The sequence below is a fragment of the Pleurodeles waltl genome, chromosome 6, assembly GCF_031143425.1.
Source record: "Pleurodeles waltl isolate 20211129_DDA chromosome 6, aPleWal1.hap1.20221129, whole genome shotgun sequence".
NCBI classification, from domain to species: Eukaryota; Metazoa; Chordata; class Amphibia; order Caudata; family Salamandridae; genus Pleurodeles; species Pleurodeles waltl.
Window position 1 is genome coordinate 716,582,250 of NC_090445.1, and position 25,294 is coordinate 716,607,543.

The window sequence follows — 25,294 nt, forward strand, 5'->3', positions numbered from 1 at the left end:
AAAATACATGTGCCCCCAAAGGGGAGCGACCCTTGCCCAAGGGGCCGCCCCCCAACACAAAAAATACACAGCAACAATAAAATCCCTGGTGTCTAGTGGCTTTCTGCCCCCCTTGGGGGCAGATCGGCCTAAAAATAGGGCCAATCTGCCCCCAGGGGGGGCAGAAACGACGTAAAAAGCATGTGCCCCCAAAGGGGAGCGACCCTTGCCCAAGGGGTCGCTCCCCTACACTAATATTCACTCACACACACACATACAGAAATCCCTGGTGTCTAGTGGGCATTCCTGCTGCCCGATCGCATCGCGATCGGGCAGCAGGAATGCTCAAAGAGACATCGAGGGAAAGGAAAACCCTTTCCCTCGATGCCTCTCTGAGAGCACCCCCACCCCGCACGAAGGTGAAATACTCACCTTCTCCCTTGACGCGCTGGAAGCAAATGGCTTCCAGCGCGTCATTCCCCGTTTCCATGAAATCAGCGCGCGATCGCGCGCTGACGTCATGGGGGGGGGCGGGGGGGGGGGTGGGCGTGAAAGGGGAAGGGATTCCCCTTTCAGCCCTGGCCTGGGGGTGTTGGGGGGCGGCCGTAACCATTACGTCCGTGGCGGGGAAGGGGTTAAAGATAGTAACATCATTTGCGTCTCTTTCATTCCCTCCATGCATTCCAAGAATTATTGCCATAATTATTAGTACACATGAGTTAGAAATGGGGTCTTTGGTTGACAGTCAGGTTACCCCCTGTTCAAGCAAGGACCCTCACTCTAGTCAGGGTAAAAGAGAATCACCCTCAGCTAACCCCTGCTTACCCTCTTGGTAGCTTGGCAGAGCAGAAGGCTTAACTTCAGAGTGCTAGGTGTAAAGTATTTGTACACACACACACAGTAACTTAATGAAAACACTACAAAATGACACAACACCAGTTTAGAAAAATAGGAAATATTTATCTAAACAAAACAAGACCAAAACGACAAAAATCCACCATACACAAGTCAAGTTATCAATTAAAAATCAAAAAGAGTCTTTAAGTAGTTTTAAAAACACACTAGCGCTGCTAGAGTGAAAATGTACCTGGTGTGCGTCAAAAATAACCCCGCACGGGCAGGTGTGTGTCAAAAATAACTCTGCACGGCGGTACTTGAGTCAAAAATCCAGCCGCATGATGTTCCGAAAATCCCGCAGCGCAGGTTGTGATCTCCCAGCCTCCGTCAGCGATGCTGCACGTCGTTTCTCCTGCTCCGTGCGTCGATTTTTCGGTCGCGTTTCCTGTGAGCGTTGTTTCTCAGCTGCGGAGCCGGCGGTGCGTCGTTTTTTCAGCCGCAGATCGGATTTGCGTCAATCTTTTCCCCGCACGGCGCTCTGTGCGTGGATTTTCTTGTCTTTAGGCTGCCAGCTTCTCCTTTCAGGGTCCCAGGAACTGGATGGGCACCACAGGGCAGAGTAGGAGTCTCTCCAGAGACTCCAGGTGCTGGCAGAGAGAAGTCTTTGCTGTCCATGAGACTTCAAACAACAGGAGGCAAGCTCTAGATCAAGCCCTTGGAGATTTCTTCTCAAGATGAAAGGCACACAAATTCCAGTCTTTGCCCTCTTACTCTGGCAGAAGCAGCAACTGCAGGATAGCTCCACAAAGCACAGTCACAGGCAGGGCAGCTCTTCTTCCTCAGCTATTCAGCTCTTCTCCAGGCAGAGGTTCTTCTTGGTTCCAGAAGTGTTTCCAAAGTCTGTAGATTTGGGTGCCCTTCTTATACCCATTTTAGTCTTTAAAGTCACCTTTTTTCAAAGGGGACTCACACCTACTTGTGAAATCCTGCCTTGCCCAGGCAAGGCCTCAGACACACACCAGGGGGTTGGAGTCTGCATTGTATGAGGGCAGATACAGCCCTTTCAGGTGTGAATGACCACTCCTCCCCTCCCTCCTAGCACAGATGGCTCATCAGGATATGCAGGCTACACCCCAGCTCCCTTTGTGTCACTGTCTAGTGTGAGGTGCCACCAGCCCAACTGTCAAACTGACCCAGACAGGGAATCCACAAACAGGCAGAGTCACAGAAATGGTATAAGCAAGAAAATGCTCACTTTCTAAAAGTGGCATTTTCAAACACACAATCTTAAAATCAACTTTACTAAAATATGTATTTTTAAATTGTGAGCTCAGAGACCCCCAACTCCACATGTCCATCCACTCCCAAAGGGAATCTACACTTTAATCAGATTTAAAGGCAGCCCCCATGTTAACGTATGAGAGGGACAGGCCTTGTAACAGTGAAAAACGAATTTAGCAATATTTCACTGTCAGGACATATAAAACACATTACTATATGTCCTACCTTAACCATACACTGCACCCTGCCCTTGGGGCTACCTAGGGCCTACCTTAGGGGTGTCTGACATGTAAGAAAAGGGAAGGTTTAGGCCTGGCAAGTGGGTACACTTGCCAAGTCGAATTTACAGTTAAAACTGCACACACAGACACTGCAATGGCAGGTCTGAGACATGATTACAAAGCTACTTATGTGGGTGGCACAATCAGTGCTGCAGGCCTACTAGTAGCATTTGATTTACAGGCCCTGGCACCTCTAGCGCACTTTACTAGGGACTTACTAGTAAATCAAATATGCCAATCATGGACAAACCAATTACATACAATTTTACATAGAGAGCATATGCACTTTAGCACTGGTTAGCAGTGGTAAAGTGCTCAGAGTTCAAAAGCCAACGGCAACAGGTCAGAACAAATAGGAGGCAAAAAGACTGGGGATGACCCTGCATAAGCAAAAAAGTCCAACAACATGCAATTATCAAACCTATACACATATATTTACAACATTTCATCCTACGTCCTTGTGTAGTATTGTCAGTCATGATCTATAGAGAATCAGAAAGTTGAAGATAGTTCATCTAATCAAATTTGCAGATATATATATATATGGGATCAATGAGGTCAATGTTCACACAGTTTTCTTTAGCAGCTTAGTCTCTTATTGGTTTAGCAGCTTTGTTTCAAAATCGGTTTCAAAGTCAATCAGGTTATCAATGTCTTATCCAGTAATGTTCATGAAATTAAATTTTCAAGTGCCAAAATGTTGTTCTGCTTCTTCATTTTCAAGACTAAGAGATAGAAATTCGTCTGACCAATCGTTAGAGGCTGTGTATGCCCATTCTGGATTGGAATATCTTCTGTTTGCTACTCTTTTTCTTTTCAATTTTGCATCTCCTTTCGATTCGCCTTCGCTTATGTCTTGTTCTTTGGCTGTGTCTTTTTCTTCATTCAATGTGGTTATGATAGATACTTCTTTTTTTTTCTCTTTCGATTCTGGTCTTTTGTCTTCATTTAATGTTTCTTTAGTCATTGATTTCACTGGTGATACACTTTGTCTTCGTTTCACGTTGTTCTCACTTGACGGACCTGCAACCGTTTCCGGAAGAGTTGGAACAATTTGACTTTGCTCCGTCTCGTCTCCTTCACCTGGGAGATCGGTCAATTTTTCTCCTTGTTCTCCTGTATCGTCTGCTTCTGGGAAAGCCCTCCTCTGACTAGGCTCTCCTGCTTTTTCACCTGAGGTAGGATCTTCGTCACCTCCTGGAGCTTCTTCTCTGTTGTCCTCGAAAGGAGTGACTATGTCTTCCTCAGTGAATATTTCTTCTGCTTCAGTTTCTCCTTGTTCGCTTTCAGGCTCTTTTCGTTCTGTCTCAGTGCCTTTTACTTTCCTGTTAGTTGTCGGTAATTTCAGTGCTTCAATTTCCTCTTCTGTGTGACACGTCACTTTTTTCGTGTGACTGGCGTGAATCCAGTTGGGAACTCCCGCACATTTCACAGCGGTGGTAGTCGTCAGAATCACTTGAAAAAGTCCTTTCCAACGGGGTTCCAAGCACGACTTCCTCACGTGCTTCTTTACCACAACCCAGTCACCTGCTTTCAGGGCGTGTCCTGGACCTTGGATCTGTGGCAAGGTGGTTGCCTCCACCTGGTGAGAAAAAGAGCAGACTACATCAGCCAGACCTTTGCAGTAGTCCAATACCATATCATCTGTAATATTTACAAGGGCATTAACAGGAACTGCTGGAAGTCTCATGGCTCTGTCCATGAGAATTTCGTGCAGTGATAGTCCTGTCTTTCTATCAGGTGTGTTTCTCATTGACATTAACACCAAAGGCAACGCGTCAGGCCATTTCAAGTTTGTGGATGCGCATATTTTCGCCATTCTTGATTTCAGTGTGCCATTCATTTGCTCCACTAGTCCTGATGCTTCAGGGCAGTAGCTACAATGCAATTTCTGTTCAATGTTCAATGCTGCACATTATAATTTGATTACTTCGTTATTGAAGTGACTTCCCCTATCTGATTCTAAAGAGATCGGAAATCCGAAACGTGGAATTAGTTCTCTCAACAGTAGTTTTGCAACTGTGAGACTGTCATTTCTACGTGTAGGGTAAGCTTCAATCCAGTGGCTAAATATACACACAATCACCAACACATATTTCAAGCCTGCATGCATAGGCATCCCAATGAAATCCAGTTGCATTCTGCTGAACGGACCACCTGCTCTTCCAATGTGGCTCAAATTTACCATGGTTCCCTTCCCTGCGTTCATTTGTTGGCACATGACCCAACAATGGCAAACTGCTTCAGCAACTTGGCGAAATTTAGGATGAAACCAGTCAATTTTGAATAATCTAATCATGGCATCTCCTCCAATGTGTGCTTGTCCGTGATATAGCCCAGCTATTTGCATCAAAAGACTGTCTGGCAAAACTAATCTCCCTTCATTTGAAACCCACAAATCATCTGATTTTTTTACGCATTGTAATTTATTCCATGAGAGTTTTTCGTCTCTACTAACATTATTTTGTAGAAATTTCAATTCTCCTAGTGTGTCTACAACTTTTAAAGCAAAAGCTTCATTTTGTTCAAGTTCTAGTTCATTTATCAAATTTCATTCGTCTCTGAGCAATATACAGTTCAATGTGCAAAACCTTGCGACTTGATCTGCATATCCATTTCCCAAAGAAACGAAGTCTTGTGATTTCAAATGTCAGGGGTGTGGAACTTATTAAAATATCTACTTGCCCAGGGGACAGGTTGCTTCTCAAATCTACTTGTCCTGTAAAAAGATCTACTTGTCCCTTTGGTGCCATGTAGTGTGGCGACAAATTATGGCAGCAATCTCATTATGTAAGAGCTCTGATAATAGCCTCTCTGATTATGCCAGGGCTACTACCTTAGTAGGGCTTGAATACTTGCAGTTTCAATCCCTACTGTAGCAATTTCCTTATTTTTCCACCTTTCTGCAGATCTGCATACTGGGGCTGGAGGAAGCAGTAAGCAATAGTTCCAGGGCTGAAATGCCTTTGAGTCTGCAAACCTACTAACCTGCATGTTTTAAAGATTTTCACCAGCTTCTCTCTAATATTTTCCCATAATAAGAAAGGTTGGACATTTAGTCCTGATAATGGCAGAATTAGAACTTCTTCCAGGGTTGGGAAGAAAGTGGCTGGAGGGAAAATGAACTTGCAAATGCTTAATAGATTTTCACATGAGCAAATCTACACATCGTATTTACCCATGCTAAAATACAGTTCACAAATATTTTATAGGGGTACGACATATACCATGGGTGCACTTTTGTGACTTTAAGAATTTGGGGCCACATGTCAGTAGGTTCAGATTTGCGACCCGCAAATTACGAGTCAGAGAGACTCGCAATTTGCGAGTCGCAAATCCGAATGTAGGATGGCACCATCTGTGATTCGCAAGGGCTTCGCAAATGCCCACCTCATGAATAATCATGAGGTGGGTCGCAATTTGCGACCCCCTTGCGAATGGTGGCCCTCACAGGGATGGTGGCCTGCTGGAGACAGCAGACCACCATGTCTGTGACTGCTTTTTAATAAAGCTGTTATTTTTTTTTTTTGTAATGCAGTCCGTTTTCCTTAAAGGAAAACGAGATGCATTACAAAAACGAAAAATGAAACGTTTTCGTTTCATTTTTTCAGAGCAGGCAGTGTTCCGCAGGACCACTGCCTGCTCTGAAAAAATGTTTACAGTGACATTCACAATGGGGAAGGGGTCCCATGGGGACCCCTTCCCTTTAGCGAAAGTGTTAGCACCCATTTGAAATGGGTGAAAACTGCGATTGGTTTGCGCCCGCGTTCGCGGTCACAAAACAATCCTACATTGCACTGCGAGTCGCAATTAGGAAGGGAACACCCCTTCCTAATTGCGAGTCGCAAACCCGTTTTGCGATTCGGTAACCAGGTTACCGAATGGCAAAACTGGGTTTGTGCATCGCAATGTGCTTTTTGCACGCCGCAAACAGCGAAAGTCGCTGTTTGCGACATGCAAAAAGCTACCTATATGTGGGTCTTGGTCCCTAATTAGGTCTGGTGTTAACAAAACATTTTGTTTTTATTAAACTTATATTTCTCTCTCTTTCGGCTGGCTTTACTGTGAGCGATCGCATTCTGCTCTTCCACAAGGAGCATATTGGCACACAAAGTAGTTTATTCAGTGTCAGGAACTACAGTGGCAATCATTGACGTAACAAAACTGGAGGGTGCCCCTTTGCAAAGAACATGGAGGAGCCCCCTCTCCAGACTCACTCAGGCCAGGTGCTGTGCTGAAGGGGCCCCCAGGAGAGCGGCTGCGGGGCCTTTGTTATGCCACTGGTGGCAACGTGTGCTTTTAGAGTTCAAAAACGTTTTGGTTTTTTTTTTGCCAGTGTTTGTTACAGTGTTGAGGGCCTGATAGCTCCCACAACAATAAAGTGTTACAAAAGCCTTGTCAAAACAAGACACGCATTGATGAAACTAAAAGACTTATAAAAATATGTCAGATCAGTTGGCTTTGTCAGTGTTTGTTTATTTTCATGCTTGCCATAATCGTGTTGAAAATGGTTACACTGATTTTCCATTAGAAATATTTTTGGGAAATACTAGCATGCACCAACACATTTTACTAAATGACACTTCATTTGCATCTAATCAGAGAGCATTCTGGGAGCATTATACTTAGCCTCATAGCCTAAACTTTTCAAACGTGTATACACGTTTTTTTTTTTTGTACTGGAACCAACATCAGTAGTGAAGTGTGACCTTAAAACATTTATTTACAGCACTCACCCTAATAATGAAGGATTTCAAATAATGAACCATAAATACAAGTTGGAACAGCATTATCTTTTGGAAACACATTACCTCAACTAAACAGACAGCCAAAGGGTTTGTGCTGCAGAGGGTTGGGCCTACTTGTCCCAAGGACAAAGTAAACATAAAAACTTGTTGCCCTTGACCCCAAACAAGATGTCCCGGGCGTCGGGCGATAGGAATTCCACATCCCTGAATGTGCACTGCATTTTACCACTGCTACTTCTCCTGGTAACTGGATAGCATGTAACAAATCTTTGATTCTTTCACCATTTTTCACTGGCGATCCAGAAGAGGTCATAAAGCCTCTTTGTGACCACAATTGTCCAAAGTCATGCACTATTCCGAATCCGTACTGACTGTCAGTGTAAATGGTGACTTTCATTAATGCGGAAAGTTGGCAAGCTCTAGTAAGAGCTACTAGTTCTGCTACTTGTGCAGAATAGATTCCCTGAAGCCAAGATGCTTCTAGAACGCCAGTTATTGTACATACAGCATATCCTGCTTTCAATATTCCTGCTGCATCTCTTAAACATGAACCATCAACAAAGATAATCTGATCATTTTCTTCCAATCGAGTATCTTTGATATCTGGTCTTGGTTTGGTACAAAATTCAGTCACCTGAAGACAATCGTGTTCGATGTCCTCTACATTTTCAATTTCAACATTTTCACTGGGAAACAAAGTTGCCGGATTTAATGTAGTGCATCTTTTTAATTGCACGTTAGGTGATCCCAAAATTACTGTCTCATATCTCGTAAGCCTAGCACCAGTCATGTGCTGTGTTCGGGAACGTGTCAAAAGTATTTCGACTGAGTGAGGGACCATAACTGTTACAGGATGTCCTATAACTATTCCTTCACTTTGATTAAGGCTTATACCAACTGCTGCTACAGCACACAAGCATCCTGGTAAGGCTGCTGCGACTGGATCCAAAGTAGCTGAAAAATATGCTACTGGTCTGTTTACGCCACCATGGGCTTGAGTCAAGACAGACAAGGAACATGCATCATGTTCATGACAAAACAATGTAAAAGGCTTTGTGTAATCAGGCATACCCAAAGCTGGAGCTCTGCACATGCATTCCTTTAATTCAATAAAGGCATCCATTTCATCGCTCTTCAACATTATTTCATCTTGCACATCTTTCTGGGTCAGTTTCAGTAAAGGTTTAGCTAGAGTTGAGAAATTGGGAATCCATTGGCGACAGTAGCTCACCATTCCCCAAAACTTCCTCTTTTCTTGTTTTGGGTGGACTCATTTGAAGTACAGACGTTATTCTTTCTTTCATTATTCTTCTCGACCCCTTTTCTATTTGGTGACCCAAATATTTCACTTTCTTTTGGCAGAATTGCAATTTCAAAGGAGACACTTTGTGTCCATTCCTTCCCAAATGATTCAGTAGGGCAATAGTGTCAACTGTACAGTCATTTTCTGTTTTGGATGCAATCAGTAAATCGTCAATATACTGTACTAAGGTTGATTCGAAAAGTAATTCCAATGATTCCAAATTTTTCTTCAGAATCTGATTGAAAATAGATGGTGACTCCGAAAACCCTTGAGGAATTCGACACCAACTGTAGACTCTGTCCAAAAATCTGAAACAAAAAAGAAATTGGCTGGCCTCACGAAGAGGCACAGAAAAGAATGCTTGTGACAAATCAATGACTGTGAACCACTCTGCATCACATGGGATTTGAAACATTATTACAGCTGGATTTGGTACTACGGGACAACATTTGACTATTATGTCATTTATTTTTCTCAAATCTTGAACAATTCGGACCTTTCCACTTGGCTTTATCAGTCCCATGATTGGTGAATTACATGGACTACTCAGTACTTCTTTCAGTACTCCCTGTTTCACAAATTCGTCAATGAGTTGGGCGACTTTCATAAGGGTATCTTGTGGCATATAGTATTGTGGAGTCTGAGGAAAGTCTATATTAGGTTTTACAGTCACTTTCACTGCTTCTGCTCCTTTTATCAATCCTACTTCTTTCCCTGTCATATCCCACACTTCTTTTCCAACAGTTTCTTGTAAATCAGCTGGAATATCTGCTTCAGTGAGCATAGGATAAAGAGTAATCAGGGGATACTCTTCATCAACAGTATCCATTTCTTCTTCTTCTTCTAAACTGTCCTCTTCTTCCTCATCACTATTTGTCTGAATTTTAATTCCATTATGTGAGCACATAATCGAGCATCCTAGTTTGCATAATAGATCTCTTCCTAATAAGGATATTGGACTTGAGTCACACACCAAAAATTTATGTAACCCTTGAAAGTTACCAATTTCTACTTGTACTGGATCTGTAATTGGGTTTGTCAGATACTGATTTGCTACTCCCACTACTTGAACTGTTCTCCCTGAAAGTGGCAAATTTGGTACTTCAATACTTCTAACTGTCGAGCGTGTAGCTCCTGTGTCAACCAAAAATGAAACTCTGTGACCCATAACTCTTCCTTCCACATAGGGTCCCTTTTGATCAACTTCCAAAGATGCTGCAAGCATACAATTTCCCTCCTCATCTGAACTTTCACTCTCCCATTTATTGTTTATTCCATTCTCACTGTGTAACGGGAATTGGTGTACTGTGTTACTTTGATTCATTCCTTGACCTGTGACCTGTTGAGGAAGCATTACTTGCTGCTGATTCATTGGTGCTAAAGGTACTTGCATTTGCTGATTAGGTACCATAGGAAACTGCTGTTGCATCAGCTGTGATTGTACCATTTGTACACGGGGCATTTGCACCTGCTGTTGTTGCATGGGATGTAGACCCTGCATCTGATTTACATTATTTTGGAAATTTGGGTTTGGACCTCTCAATTTTGGTCCTCTCACATTCTGAAATGTATTGACATCATTGTTCTGCTGACCTACGCCTTCCTGCACCAACATTGGGCACTCCCGTTTCCAATGTCCGACGATTCCGCACGTGTGACATGGCATCACTTTCTTCATTGCCTGTATACCATTTGGAATCACAACAGTATTTAAATCAGGACCCTTATTTACAAAACCACCTCGGCCTCTGCCTCTCATCTGTGGCTGAAACATAGCATTTCCCTGCTGTTGCTGCTGTGGCAATTGTTGTTGAAAACCTTGCAAACCTGTCTGAGCTGCTCTAATCTGCATCACCATCACTTTTTCCTTCAACTTTTTCTGCTTTGTCTCAATCTCATCACTGCAGTATTTTGCATAGTTCAACACTTCATCAATCGATTTTGACTGCCAACAAATCAAATGCATTTTAATCATCTGGCTAATTTCGGATCTCAATCCTTCCACAAATCTGAATACAAAATGGAGCATGTCTTTTGCTTCAATCGTTTCCGTGCCACTATCATTTTTAAATGATTTCAACAATCTCTCATAGTATGCATGTATCGACTCTTTAACTTCCTGTGCTGTTCTGTCAATTTTCTGCCAATCTACATTTTTCGACGCAACTTTTGCGTTCAAATACTCAATCACCTTATGGTACATTTTCATTACCTCAGGCAATGGTGCACCTGTATCCTTATCTCTTTCCGGTTCTTTTGTCGGCCAATCTATAGCTCTTTTACATTCTTCCCACAAATCTGCTGGAACTACAATGTCAAATAAAGTATTCAAGTCTTCCCAAAGACACTTTGCGAGTTTCACGAATCTATCTGTTTGTTGATACCATTCAATCGGTTTCTCTCTTAACCTGGGGTAATCATCCGTAAAAGATTGAATATCACACTTGTGCCATGGTACGTGAATACATTTTCCTCCTGCTGTTTCTCTCATTGGTAACATGGCTATAAGGTCATCATTCTGTTGTGTTCTAACATTTTGATCTGGGGTACTTTCTTTCTTCTTATCCTTTTTAACCCATCTGCTTTCCCACTTGTCTAAGCATCTCCAAACCTGCGCGCTTTGCAGTATTTCTTTAAGCTGTGTTTTCATTCCTGCAGAAAAGTCTAGCCTGTAACTTCTGCTCAAGTGCTTGGTTTTACTTATGTCTATTTTATATCTGTCTGCAATTTCTTGTAACCTCTTATGTACGCCACTTACTTCTCTTGTGATTCTAGGGCAAATGTATCTCAGCTCTTCTTCTGTGTATGATTCTAACCTGTTCAGACCCATTGTTCCATCTACGAGTTCACCTGCTTCCATGCCCAATCTTATTTGGTTCAAATATTCTTCTCCTTTTCCCTTGGGTGTACTCTGTGGGGTATTCAGACTGTTCAACCATTGTGTTAACTGTTGTGCATTTAGTCCCAATAATGTAGCATCTACATCCACTGCTACTGATGGTTTCTGTAATGTTTCTGTTTTTTAAATTTGCGGTATTATCAGTGGTGGATTTGACCTTACCACAGTTGACGGAACACAAATTGGAATCGGACTAAATTCCAACAAAGACCCAGATCTGTTTGAGAGTGTACCCACTGGAGTCATTTCTTGGGTATTTTCTACATATCCTCTTCCTGTCTCATTCTGTGTCATTACACCTTGATCGCATACACTTGGCTTTGCTTGTATATATAATGGTACTGGCGGACCTACAGTGATAGGCAAAGATATTGCATCCGGATTCTGTCTGTTACCCAAATTCTGTGGCATGTTAATTCCCATATTATGGTTCATCATTGCTGACATGTCTAATTGTGTTTGTGCTGTTTGAATGTACCTTGGCATTTCTTGTGTCTGCCTTTGAGGCATCACTAATTTAGAATTTATTTCCAAATTATGCTCATCATAATAGCGTCTTTGGACCTGTGGCTGATAATTATTAACAGGTTCCAGTTTAGTCACGTCAGGATATATTCTCTGAACTTGTGGTATTTCCTGTGTAAAAGGCATATTAGGACTACTCTGCATCTGTATTTTTTTCAATTTCGGTGTTACAATACCCTGTATTGGTTCTGGAGGGGCAGTACTAGTGCTTGGGCAAATTTCGTTTTCCACATATGGTGGTGGACGGTCCTTTAGTAATTGCAGAATGAATTCCTCATCATCTGATTCGTCTGACCTTTTCGAGGTTCTCTTGTTCTCTCTATCTTTGAACTGACTCTTGTTTGTTTTATGGGTAGCTTTCTTTCCATCCGTCTCTACTTCTTCAGTAATTGCTGGAAACAATTTAATTCCCTGCAATATATTTGATCTCCAAACCTTTTGAGCACTATCCCATCTAGCATCCGCTAGTGTCTTTTCTACTCTGCTCACTCTTGTCTCAAATTTCTTTTATAGTTGCTTTCTAGCTATTTGTTCCCAAATTGCTAATGCTTCAAATTGTGCTGGTCTTGGAAGTATTTTCATGTCATATAGCGCAAATCTTAAATTCTCCAAAACTCTCAAATTAAACGTCCCATGGATAGGAAACGCTACGCTTCCATGCTTTTCTGTTAATTTACACCATTGTTTTAACCAAAGACATGGTGCGACACCTTTTTCTTCAATTACGATGTAAGCTGGTGTACCCTCAGGTGGTGCTTCTTCTCCTACATTTGCTTTAATATATACATCTCCTCTCAAGGCACTCTTAAATGCTTTGAAAAATTTCATCTTTCCGTCTTTTATTTTCTCAAAAATGTAATCAATAAGTGACTTTAATTCCTAGAATACTCTTCGCTTGCCTTTCCCCACCAATTGCGCTTCACAGACTGCGTCCAATCCGTGCGTGACCCTTCTCACCAACCAACCTATCCCAGCGCGGCTCCAGTGACGTCACACTCACACACTGCGGCTGACAAAGACTTGCGGCTTGTCCTCCTTCATTCAGCTTCACTCAAAACTATTTTCTGCAATATATTGCGAGCACTAATTAAAAAGAAGAAAACAGATCTGTCGGTTTACTTCAGGAAAAAGGTAATACAATCGCTTCAGAAACCTTAGGGATTTTTCACTAGCCTCTGCAGTTATTCCATCTTTCTCGGTTTCCCACTTTCGCAATCAAAATTTGACCTGCAAACTTTACTCTCAACTGATCAATGAACTATTCTAGTGCACCTTAGAATTTGTCAAATCTCAAAGTCGAAAATTTTCTTTTATTCCTCAATATTCGTACTGACTCGTTGACCACGCCCGATCAACCTCCTATTAAACCGAACAAATGACAACATCAATCAAGTGTCTCATATACTTTTCAACATACTCCGGAGTCTCTTGACCTCGCAGGGCCCGTTTCAACATCAACAACCACGTGGACAATTTTTCTGCACAAAGCAATACACACATATGAAGTTCGACGACTTCCCTACTTTCACACTTTGGAGTACCACTCCTCTAAAATTTTAATTGGAGTTCGTAACTCCCTAAAAATCCTCACAAACTTCGCATTTGTCTGTGGCATAAGCTTTGCAAGCACAAAACCCTAACCTCATTCATACTGTCACTAGAAGCACCAAAAACATCCTCACACCTCCATTTCCTCCATTCACAAGCTCCGAGATTCCAGGAAAGTCATTGGGGACTTAGGCCATCATCATCTCTCCAACTTGTTTTATTAAAAAAATTCTAACTTGGATCCGTCTATTTTTCGGATGGGGTCCCAAAGGGCCAAACCATCAAGCTCTGCTAACATCTACTGATAGCGCGTCCAGTCCTTGTAGATTACTTATACGTGGACACGCCGGAGGTCGGTGAACCTTTTGACCGGGTTGAGTTCTCCCCATCCAAAGAAATCGTCAGATTCCTCAAATCAGTAATCAATAATCATTTATAACCAATAACCAAAATTCAATTAGTAATCAAACAACAAATTAGATCAATAGAAAACAGTGATTTGACACACCATGACCTTTCATTCATGAATAACCACACCTGTTTATTAAAAGTTAATGAGTTTATTTCCCTATATTAACAAAGCTAATACGATGTAAGTAAGTCTCAAAATCAAATGATACACAAATACGAACATTACTGGCTGTCCATAACGGCGGAAGAAACGCAACCTACGTAAAACTTGGATTATAATGCACTCAGATATAGCAGTGCAAATCACTAATAAAAGCAACTGAGATTGACTAATTGCATACATTGATCAGCATAACAAGATTTCAATTCAGCACGGTGCATTAAATGAATACCTCAACTAACCTCTGATTAGCATTGGCATGTGGGGCTTCATGCAAAACAAATTTAGTCAACATAAATTTAGAAAACTTCTAGCTTGGGCTCTGTCAAAATAAGCAGTTGGTACCTAAGAAGGAAAATACAATGAATAATACATTTATCCTTTCATAATTACCAAATACAATCAGCATTCAAGATAAGTCTTCGTCCTTCAGGTACCAGTTCGATCAGCATGGGGCTTCTCCAAAGGAGGGGCAAAGTTAAAGTTAAGTTTTCCTACAGCAGCAAGGAATACAGGGGCAAAAGTTATCATATGGGCAAAACGGGGTAAAGTTAAAGTTAAAGTCTCTAGGGTGAGAATTCTTTAGAGTCTCTCTGGAATAGAGAAAAAGCATCAAAGTGTCATCAAAGTAAAAGTGGCAATGGCATCAAAATTGCGTCAAAATGGTGTGTCTTCAAAAATGGCTTCAAAATGGCTGTCTTCTCTTCGTCCGGTGGGATTAAGTAAGAGAAGTTCCAAATTCTTCAGGTTCTTCCATTGGAGGGTCCATGGGGTGATTTCTCTTTGACCAATGAATAGTGTCTTTTCTCTTAATACTCATCTACGTGAAAGGTGTCCTTGGAGTTTTGGAACATAACTAGCAACAAAGTTGCCAATTAATTCTGCATCAGTGTCTTCATTGTCTGCACCTGCAGAAACTGACCTTGAGCTTCAAAGGGGATGAAAGTTGCCTAACACGCAACTTTGAGATAAGTGTATTAGTCATTCTACTGGAAAAATACAGCTTTTAAAGATTCAAACACGTCTTAGTTAATACAAGTGAAAACTGCGCAGTTAAAATTGAGACCAGGCAACTAGGCCAAAGCCTCTGCTAAATTTAAGCTAAGCATGTAACAGTTTCAATGAGAAAATCATAAAGTATACCTTCAAATATGACATATTAGTACATTTTGTCGGTTTTCATGATTAATTAAGCTTGTTTAAACTATTGGTGACCTACTTCGTGGGCACATTTCTCTACACATTTTATTTTTCTTTGCTAAAACACATTGCATATACGGTTTTGTTGCATGATATATAAATGTTTGTTAGTCTTTCTTTTTCCGCTTCATCAGGTACACAAGCTATATCCAACATGGTCGTGGGAATACCCACAACGCCGACAGGATAATGCAGGATAATGGTACACTGGCTGCAGCTACAGGGTCCCTCAAAAGAATTGTGGAAAAAGATGCGTGTGTGACTACTGGCTGAGGAAAGTCAGATAAAGAAGATATGTAATGATGATATAGAGCAGGAGGACATGCAAGAATGGTGTGAAAAGACCGATCTACTGTTTGAAGAGGAAAACGTGCCAGCCTCGCCACATGTTTCACAATCCTTTCACTGCATTAGCAGACCAACCCATTTGATGTTGTAATCTGCACCTGACATGTGTAGCAACGCTTTTTATGTAAGTGAAATACATGCTTGAGCCTGCTTCTGCGGCTGTGCTGTAATGACCTTGTTGTTGATATAAAGCAATAAAATGTATTTTTTTAAGTTCTACTTGTATGCCAAGTTTGCTATAATTCCTTTCAGGGTTTCTTCCTGTGGCGGGAGAGTAAATATTCCTATGGCAATTATTAGGGGAAATGCAGCGTCTTTGACTACCTTATTACGTGTTCTACCATGGGCTTGCATGAAACGCAAAACATCATGAGAACACGAAACATGATAAGGGTCTGCCAAGTGTTGGGCATATCAGTAAGCTGCACAAAAGTTATTACCAAATATCTCATTTCCCACTTTCTTGGATCTCCCTGAAACGAGAGACTGCCAAACTCCATGCAGATTCATTAACGAGCTTTATGTTTGAATATGACATATTTTTTGCTCTCCCATTTACTATTTGCTCCGTTTGATGGATCTGCGTAAAACTTGCTGCACGTGTAAAAGACCTAACATGCTAAATGTCTATCAAAGTTCATGTGAATTTGTTAAATGATGCAATAAGTATTAGTAAATTAACACTTATGACACCCCCTTTTAAATTCGCCCCCCTTGACAAATCTGCACAAATTTATAAATAGCGAGGGTAAGCCAAACATGTTAAGCATCTCCCAACAGGTTAAGCATCTGTCAAATTTCATGGAAATCCATCAAACTGTGCCAAAGATACAGGGAAATCAAATATATCTCTAAAATGGAAGCTCTTCATGCCCAGGCCAGAATAGTTGTTAAACACTCATTTTTTAAAAACTTTAGAACGCATTTACACTAAGCAAAAGCACTTCATGGAGTAAGGTTCAACATAGATGCCAGGTATGGGGTCATTCGGTTCAGCCATGTTTTCTCTGTCTAGAAGCAAAGAGCTCTATGGAACATTAAATGAGAAATGACACTTTTAGGACTTCCATCCCATTTCTTTGGTCCCCACTTAATGGATGTGCATGAAACATGCATTGAGGGCCCCAACTTAGATCTGCTTATATTAGGAAAGTTTTGTGCATATTCATTCAAACACCAGTTATTATGAAAACAAAAAATGCTGTATCAATCGAACCTAACCATAATTACACAGGTGCTATCTCCACCTGTGCTAAATATATATATTTTTTATCTTCATATATATTACCTAGTGGTGATTGCCACTAGGTAGTTATAGTTAGGACCTAGTTTCTATTGAAAAAGCATTTTTTTACTTGCCTATATCTTTGGCGCCGGTTGACGAATCTTCATGAAATTTCCCCCCAAAAATACGACGCTCACATCATCTGCTGTCTGGAAAGTTTCAGGGTGATCCATCATGCGGGGACCGAGAAAAAGGGCAGGTCCCAAAACACTTTTTCCCCATTCATTTTTCCATAGGGATTTTGAACAGCAATAGAGCCCTAACCACTGGACAGAATTACACCCGATTTGGCAAAAAGCTAGGTCCTGGTCCAGAAATCAAACATATTGTGATTTGATGTGAATTCATTCAGTAGTTCTTGAGAAATAAAAGGAAATCAAAATTTGCATATATAGGGACGCGAAGGCTCCACGAACCCTTCCAATCTCGTGCTGAGATCTGATTGACTGCCTACACTTCAACAAGGAAGTGTTGGCAGCCATCTTGGGGCTCAGCTTCAGCTGAATCCCAGAAAAAAAGATGTAAAAAAACAAAAGGGGCCAGGGTAAGGACAGCCTGATGACTTAGCCGTGGTGCTGGAGTCCCAGAGGGACCCCCCAGAGCAAAAAAACCTATTTTATCATTTTTGCTGCAAGTAGCGGCAGATCCGGACAAAATTTTAAAAAAAGAAACAAGCCTGGGCTCCTGTGCTTGCTTTAACTGCAGCCCTGGGTGGGTCAGGTCCTGGAAGCATTCATATTTTGAATGCAGGGGGGGCTGCCTGGCCACCCCCCCTGCAGCCCCGGGGACCGCCACCTCCCTGGGGCTTCAACTAAATGTAATGCGGGGGGCGGCCATGCCCCACCTGCTGCCCCAGGGACAACCTTCTTCAGAGGGCTTTCACCAAATGTAATGCAGGGGCGCACAACACCCCTGCCACCCTGGGGACTGCCACCTCCCTGGGCTAATGACAAAGTAAATGCAGGGGGGTCACCTGACTCCCATGCAGCCCAGATGATCATCACCTCCCCAGGGCTTCAACTAAATGTAATGCAGGGGGGCCCTGGCCCCACACACTGCCCTATGGACCGCCACCTCCTTAAAGCTTTAACCAAATGTAATGCGGGGGCACCTGGGCCCCCGCACCCCCAGGGACTGCCACTTCCCCATGAGCTATTGACAGAGTGAATGGGGGTGGCGCCAAACCCCCGGCAGGCCCTGGAACTGCCGCCTCCACTGGGCTAATAACAAAGGAAATGTGGGGGGCCTCTTGGCCCCTCTGCAGCCCTGGGGACCACCACCTCCCTGGGGCAGAAATGAAAACTTAATCCAGGGGAGCTGCGCAGCCCCCCACAGCCCCGGGGACTGCCACCCTCCGCCCTGGGGGCACATCTCTCAGTCTAATGCGGAGGGCCTCTCATGCCCTATAACTCGCACCCTCACCATGCACTGATAACTACCTCACATAATACATCACTCATGCCATCTTTGATAATATCAGTGATAATATAAATGTTACATTTGCAGTAAAATTATTTAGCAGAAAACTGTGCATGGCTTGGGCATGAGTTATGGTTACCTTAGGGCACGAGTTATATTTACTTGAGATAACTCTAACAGCTGAATTTCTATGGTTAGGTACATTTAAAATGTGAGCCTAACTATAACGTCCCGGTAACCTTTCTTTTTTTAAGTGAATATTATATATAGTTAGTTAGTTAGTTAGTTTAGTTAGGTCTGCTTTTCCATAGATTTTACATTTGCAATAACTTTGGTACCATTTGACAAATCTTGACAAAACCACCCAAACAGAAGGTTCATCCACCTCAACTCATTACTCAGAAGTTTCAGGGTGATCCGTTAGGTGGAGTCTGAGAAAAAAGGGGGGTCTCAAAACGTAAAATCCTCCATGCATTTTCCATAGACTTCTGTAGACACTGCTACAGCAAAAACTGCTGAACGGAATTACACCAATTTCGGCAGGAAGCTAGATCTTTGTCTACAGACTCTGCTTTTTGTGAATCCATTGAATAAAAATTAAGGTTCAAAAGTAATTGTATATTTGGATCGTTGGGCTTGCAAGAGTCCAGCGAGGCTGCCGCAAAAGCTCAGATTTAAAAATGGAGGCCTGTGATTGGTCAAGAGGCCTCTTTTTCCCATGAGCCTTTGCACTCTTGCAGGAGCAAGAGGCTCCGGTTAGACTCGCAAGAGCGAGCATACTGATTGCTGGCTGCTGGATTGTTAGAAATTAAATGGCGACCATTAATGTTTACTGTGAAAAATTAAAGGTGTTGTGGAAATGAAGCAAAAAAGCTATACAAGGTTATAACAGCAGAAAGACATGCTGTCCCCCAAGACCTAGAGGTGTCGAAGGGAAAACTACTGTGAGAAAAAAAAGTATATTGTTTTTAACTAATTTGTACAATCTCGATGGACTCTCGGGGGACTCTTGCAAGATTGTTAATATTAAAAAGGGGTAAATGAGTTCTGAATACACTCCATTAGAAGGAATGCATATTGTGATCATTGTTTTTGAGAGGAAGTGTGTAAGAGGTAAGTACTGTGATAAGCAGATGGTTAATTCCTATTTTCCAAAATAAATCCGATCTCATGAGACTATTACGGGATCGTGAACAGTAGAAAGGAGTAGGTGATCTTTGAATACAGTTTAGTATGCACACTTGCTACTGTGGAAAGGGGCATTACTGGAGATGTTGTTTGTCAGAGTGTACTATTTACGCCCATCGGCTTTGTAAGAGTTGTGAGGGTATAGTTTCTTCCCATACTCTACTCTTCACACCCATTATCAGAGAGAGGGGTATTAGCAGGGAGGACAGTCCCTGAATAGAGCATACTATCCACGCCTGTCATCCAAGAGAGAGGTCTCAGCAGGGAGCAGTCTCTCTTCACAAATCTTACTATGTACACCTGCCATCTGAGACAGAGTTGTGACAGAAGAGGCCAGTCCATGTACACAACCTAACATGCACTCCTGTGAGCTGAGAGAGCGGTCTGACAGGAGAAGCTAGTCCATTTATGTCCCCTGCTATGCACAGTCATCATCTGAGATCTGACAGAAGAGGCTAGTCCATGTATATGCCCTACTATGCACAACCGTCATCTTAGACAGTGGTCTCACAGGAGAGGCCAGTTTTTCTCTACACGCCCTACCATGCACACCCATCATCTGAGAGAGAGGTCTGGAAGGAGAGGCTAGTCCATGTACACACCCTACTACGAAACTGATTGTCTGAGAGAGAGGTCTGACAGGAGAGGCTAGTCCATGTACACAACCTAATATGCACACCCACCATCTGAGAGACAGGTCTGACAGGAGAAGGAAGTCCATGTACACATTATAACACACACACCCATCATCTCAGAGAGAGGTCTGAGCAGAAAGGCTGGTCTCTCTTCCCACATCCTACTACACACACCCGTCATCTGAGACAGAGGTGTTAGTGGATAGGCCAGTCTCTCTCCACACACCTCACTATGGTCACCCGTCATCTGAGAGAGAAGAGGTGTGGAAGGTGAGAGTATTCCATGTTCATGCCAAACTAAGCACACCCATCATCTGAGAGAGGGATCTGACAGGAGAGGCTAGTCCATGTACACACCCTAATACACACACTCGCCATATGAGAGAAAGGCCTGGCAGGAGAGGCCAGACCATGTACACATTCTAATATGCACACCTATCATCTCAGAGAGATGTCTCAGCAGACAGAGCAGTCTTTCTTAGCACACCCCACTATGTACACCTGATATCTGAGAGAGAGGTCTGAAAGGAAAGGTCACTCCATGTACCCACTTTACTACATCTGTGTTTATATGTTAGCAGAGAGGTCCTTAATTCCCGAGAGACATCTGTGACGAGAGGACATTACTTTTCCATACCCTAATATGCACATGGGTCATTCAAGCGAGGGTAGTTGGCAGAGAATGCAGTCTTTTCCTACATCCTACTATATACATGTGTGATGCAAACGAGAGATGTCAGTGGAGAAGTCAATCCCACTCTACACTTTTTTATGCACATCCATCATCCAAGAGAGAGGTTTCATTGTAGAGGCCAGTTTCTTCCTACATCCTACTACCTATACTCATCATCCAAGAGAGAGTTCTTAGTGTGGAGTCTGCACACCATACTGGAGATTTTTGTCATTCTGGTGAGAGGTCTGAGTGGAGGGGCTGGTCTTCACTATATCTTACTATGCAAACTGGTTATCCTTTGGTGAGATTTTATTGAACAGTCCAGTATCTCTTCACTCCCTACAATATAGTGCTGACATACTGTGGAAAGCGGTGACTGGAGTGGGCACTTTTTGCTAAAAACCTAGGATGAAGCAGAAGCTGTAAGTACTATAATGAACGGGAGTGTAAAATGTTGTACTAAAAAAAGGTTTGTCGCGAGAGTCTCACAGAAGCATGAAAAAGGTAGGGGGCGGTAGAGTAAAATATTCATAGAGAAAGCTGTCAGTGCACAGGATTATATGTTTGAATACTCTGTTATCCACACTAAAGAATAGAGACCTGTTATCGATGAGAAATTCACTAAATGTTGGAGCTTGCAAGACTCTTGTGAGATACAGAGAAATACACAGCCGCAAGTAGGTGTTTGGGTGCTTCCACAGTTGTGAGAATCTCCCCAGTGGTCTTAAGAACAAAAAAAGGGAAAAAGTACAAAAAAATATAGATGGTAAAGCCAAAGAGTAGCTCTGAAAAGGCCTGTTATAGTTAAAAGGCTAGAGGAACTCATGTGCGATAATGGCACCTTAAAAAAAGATTAATGGTAGTATGTCATGTGTTTAATACTCACACATACTTTACAAACATTTTGTGAAGTATATGTTACCACTAAAAAAAAAAAAAACTTCTTTTTACAAAATAATATCTAACTACCACATATATTCCAAAATCATTCTAGCATACATAGACACACATAAATAATTAATTTTCTTTAAAACAATCCCTAAAATTCACTGAAAAAAACAAAAGGTAAAATAATATTATAGTTAGGTGTAATAAGAATATCTATTTTCGATTTTAAAAAGAAAAACCTAAGAAATTCACTGAAAAACACAAATGTTAAAGTAATGTTATAGTTAGTTGAATTTCACAGTGACAATGTTAACGTTCTGAAGTAAAAAAACAGAAGGTCACCAGTTATAGTTAGTAGCACAAACTATAACTTGCACCCCCATCATGCACTGCTTATGACCTCACATACAACATAACTCATGACATGTTCTATGACATCATTTACAACATCACAGATGACATACCTTTGGGCCTGTATAGCAATGTGGAACTGCAGGTTTGTGTAGGATTAATCTCATTAACAGTTTAAGCACACAGCGGTCAGGATTTGCCAATTTAGGGCTTTATGTTTATCGCTTACTGCCAGAATCTCTAATAGTAAGGCAATTTGGCTCTGAACTGTATTATGAAATGAAGTAATAGTGATACTGAGTATAGTGGAAACAGTTGAGATCAATGACCAAAATGCATCAAGTATCTTTAATCATTCAATGTATACATTTCAGAAAAATCTCAGAATTTTTTATTTGAATGTTTTGGGGATTATTTTGCAATATATGTGATAAACTGATTTAATTTTACTCAGGGACTTGGATCCTTTGATTGTAAATATTGCAAGTAATGTTAGTATGTCTTGAACAACAAAGCAGCATTACAACTTTAAGGATAGCCAGCAGATGCCTGGCTGTTCTAAAAGCGATCTGCATGCAGGGCTCAGTGTCTGCCCATCAAGGGCTTTATGATTACCATGTGCAAAATCATTTCCATAAGGCCACCTTTGCTCTTGACTGTATTATCCTTTGAATTTATTGTGCTACGGTTTACAGACTGAACAGTTGAGAGCCACAACCAAAATGCATTAAGTATCCTTAATCATACAATGATTTTAAATTGTTTTTGTGATATATGTGATGAATTGTGGTGCAATTTTATTCAGGGACTTAGGACCTCATTAAGAGCCTGGCAGGTCGACCGCCGGCCCGTCAGCCCTGTAGAAAAGAGACCGCAGCAGAGCTGGCAGTCTCACCCTGGGCCCATTATGAGGTTTCCACTGGGCTGACTGGCAGAAACCTCAGAAATCTGCATTTTCCACCTGTCAACCAAGCAGAAACTGTGTAGCGGCATTGGCCTGGGCTCCTCATGGAGCCCAGTCCTATGTCATCACGCAGAAGGTGCCCCCAGCACCCTCAGAATGCACACTGCCTGCTGTAGCAGACAGTGCACATTCTGAGGGTGCTAAACAGGGGGACCCCTGCGCTGCCCACGGCATGGCTGTGGGCAGTGCAGGGGCCCCCCAGGGCCCCTCAGCACTGGGTTTCCGTCAGCTTTTCATGATGGGGTCCCTGCCATGAAAAGGCTGGCACAAACTGGACTTGTGATCAGCAAGGTGGCGCTGAACTCAACGTGGCCATGGCTGACCACCACTCTGACCGTCATCAGCCCGTCGTGAACCGTGTTCCTGGTGGGGACAGCGGTCTCCTGGCAGTAGTATTGCCAGGGTCGTAATGTGTCAGTCAGACCTCCTGGAGTATGGCGGTCCTCGGACCGCCAATGTCGTAATGAAGCCCTTAAATCCTTTGACTATACATTTGTTCCAGTAATGCTAGTATTAATTTACTAATAAGATAATAACAAAGGTTTAAAGATGGCTTCCAGATTCAAGGTTCTCTAAATAGCGATCTGCTTCATGATGTAATCCTTTAATTATTTTCATGATTCATTCTTGATCATGAATTGTTTTAAAAGGGAGGTGTTTTGTGCTACTCATTGACATTGAAAAAGGCTGAATGCCGAAACGTGTCTGCTGAGTAGTCGAAATAACAAAAATATGTGAAAAGCGACCCTCGAGTCTCTGTCATTCTCTCTGGCAGGAAAGGTTTTGAGGAATCTATCTATCTATCTATCTATCTATCTATCTATCTATCTATCTATCTATCTATCTATCTATCTATCTATCTATACATATATATATATATATATATATATATATATTACTCCAAAAACTAAAGTAAATGCACACATGCGCACTCAGGGCACAGTCTCCATAGCAGAAGTGTAATTTATTGCCAAAACTCACAACGCATTACGACAGACAAGCAGTCTTGATCACGTGGTGAGAAACCAAGCCAATCCTGTGCACTTAAATAAGTGTAAAAAACATCAAGAAAGGACATGACATAGCTTCATTCCTATATTAGCAATGAGCACTGCAGCCATCTTGACCTGTCCAGTTGCTCCTATTTTAACATTCTGATTGGTAAAGAGGGCTTGTTTTCACATTGGTCTCTCCAGTCCTGGGGACTGGGACTAGGTGAGGGCCACAAATCTGCATCCCAGACGTATTTGTGCTTCCTTTCAATGTACTAATATTTGGTGCATGGCCATTGTCATTGTCAACTGGTTCACTGACAAAGGCCTCATTAAGACCGCCAGCCTAACAATTGCCGTCAGGACCGCCGCTGCTGTGTCAGTCTGACAACCACAATAACACCCTGGCAGTCAGACTGCCAGGGTACCGCCATCACAGCCGGGATCCATGATCCCAACGGCCTGGCAGAGATCGCAATCAGCCAGGGTGGCTGGCAGAGAACAGGTTTTGGGGCCACCGGGGGGCCAATGCACTTGGCATGGGCAGTGCAGGGGTTTCCCTGCCCAGCACCATTGTGCAGACATTAAACATTGCAAAGGTGCTGGTGGACCCTCTGTGCGATGACATAGGCCTTGGCTCCATGAGGACCCCAGGCAAATGCCACCACACAGTTTTGAGTACGAGCTGGACACAATGCTGCCTGTTTCCTGCTAGGCTGATGGGCAGAAACCAATGTTTCAGTCCGTCAGCCTAATGGGAAGCACCTAACAGGTTCGGCGAGGTGGTCGCCACTACGTTGGCAACCACTCTGTCTGGAGTTTGGGGGGTGGGCTTTCCCGTCTGCCAAACTCAAAATGAGGCCCAAATATCGAAACCCTCAACATTGTGATACAAAAATATTGTGACAAAAATATAGGGCACAAAAATATTGTTATCCTATACTTATAATTGAAAATAAAAAAATATCATAAAAAATATCCTTTTACACTAATATAAAAAATTGGCTAACGTTTTTTAAAATATATACAGTAGTTAAAAACGGTAAACAATAAATATGTTAATATGTAATAGTAATATAATGTAAATTAAATAACACAACAACATACATAGGTATGTCTATTTACACATATCTAATGTAAACTATTATTAAAATAATATTTTTAATTTATATTGTAATTTACTAGTTTTTTATTCAGTAATATAACAAGTATTTATAATTATTTATATATATACAGATAGATAGATAGATAGATAGATAGATAGATAGATAGACAGACACAATAAATTAAAAAATGTAACAAATAATCTGGAAAAATGAAAAAAAATACTGATTTAATTACACATAAAAAGTAAACAACATAAAAAAATACATTTTACG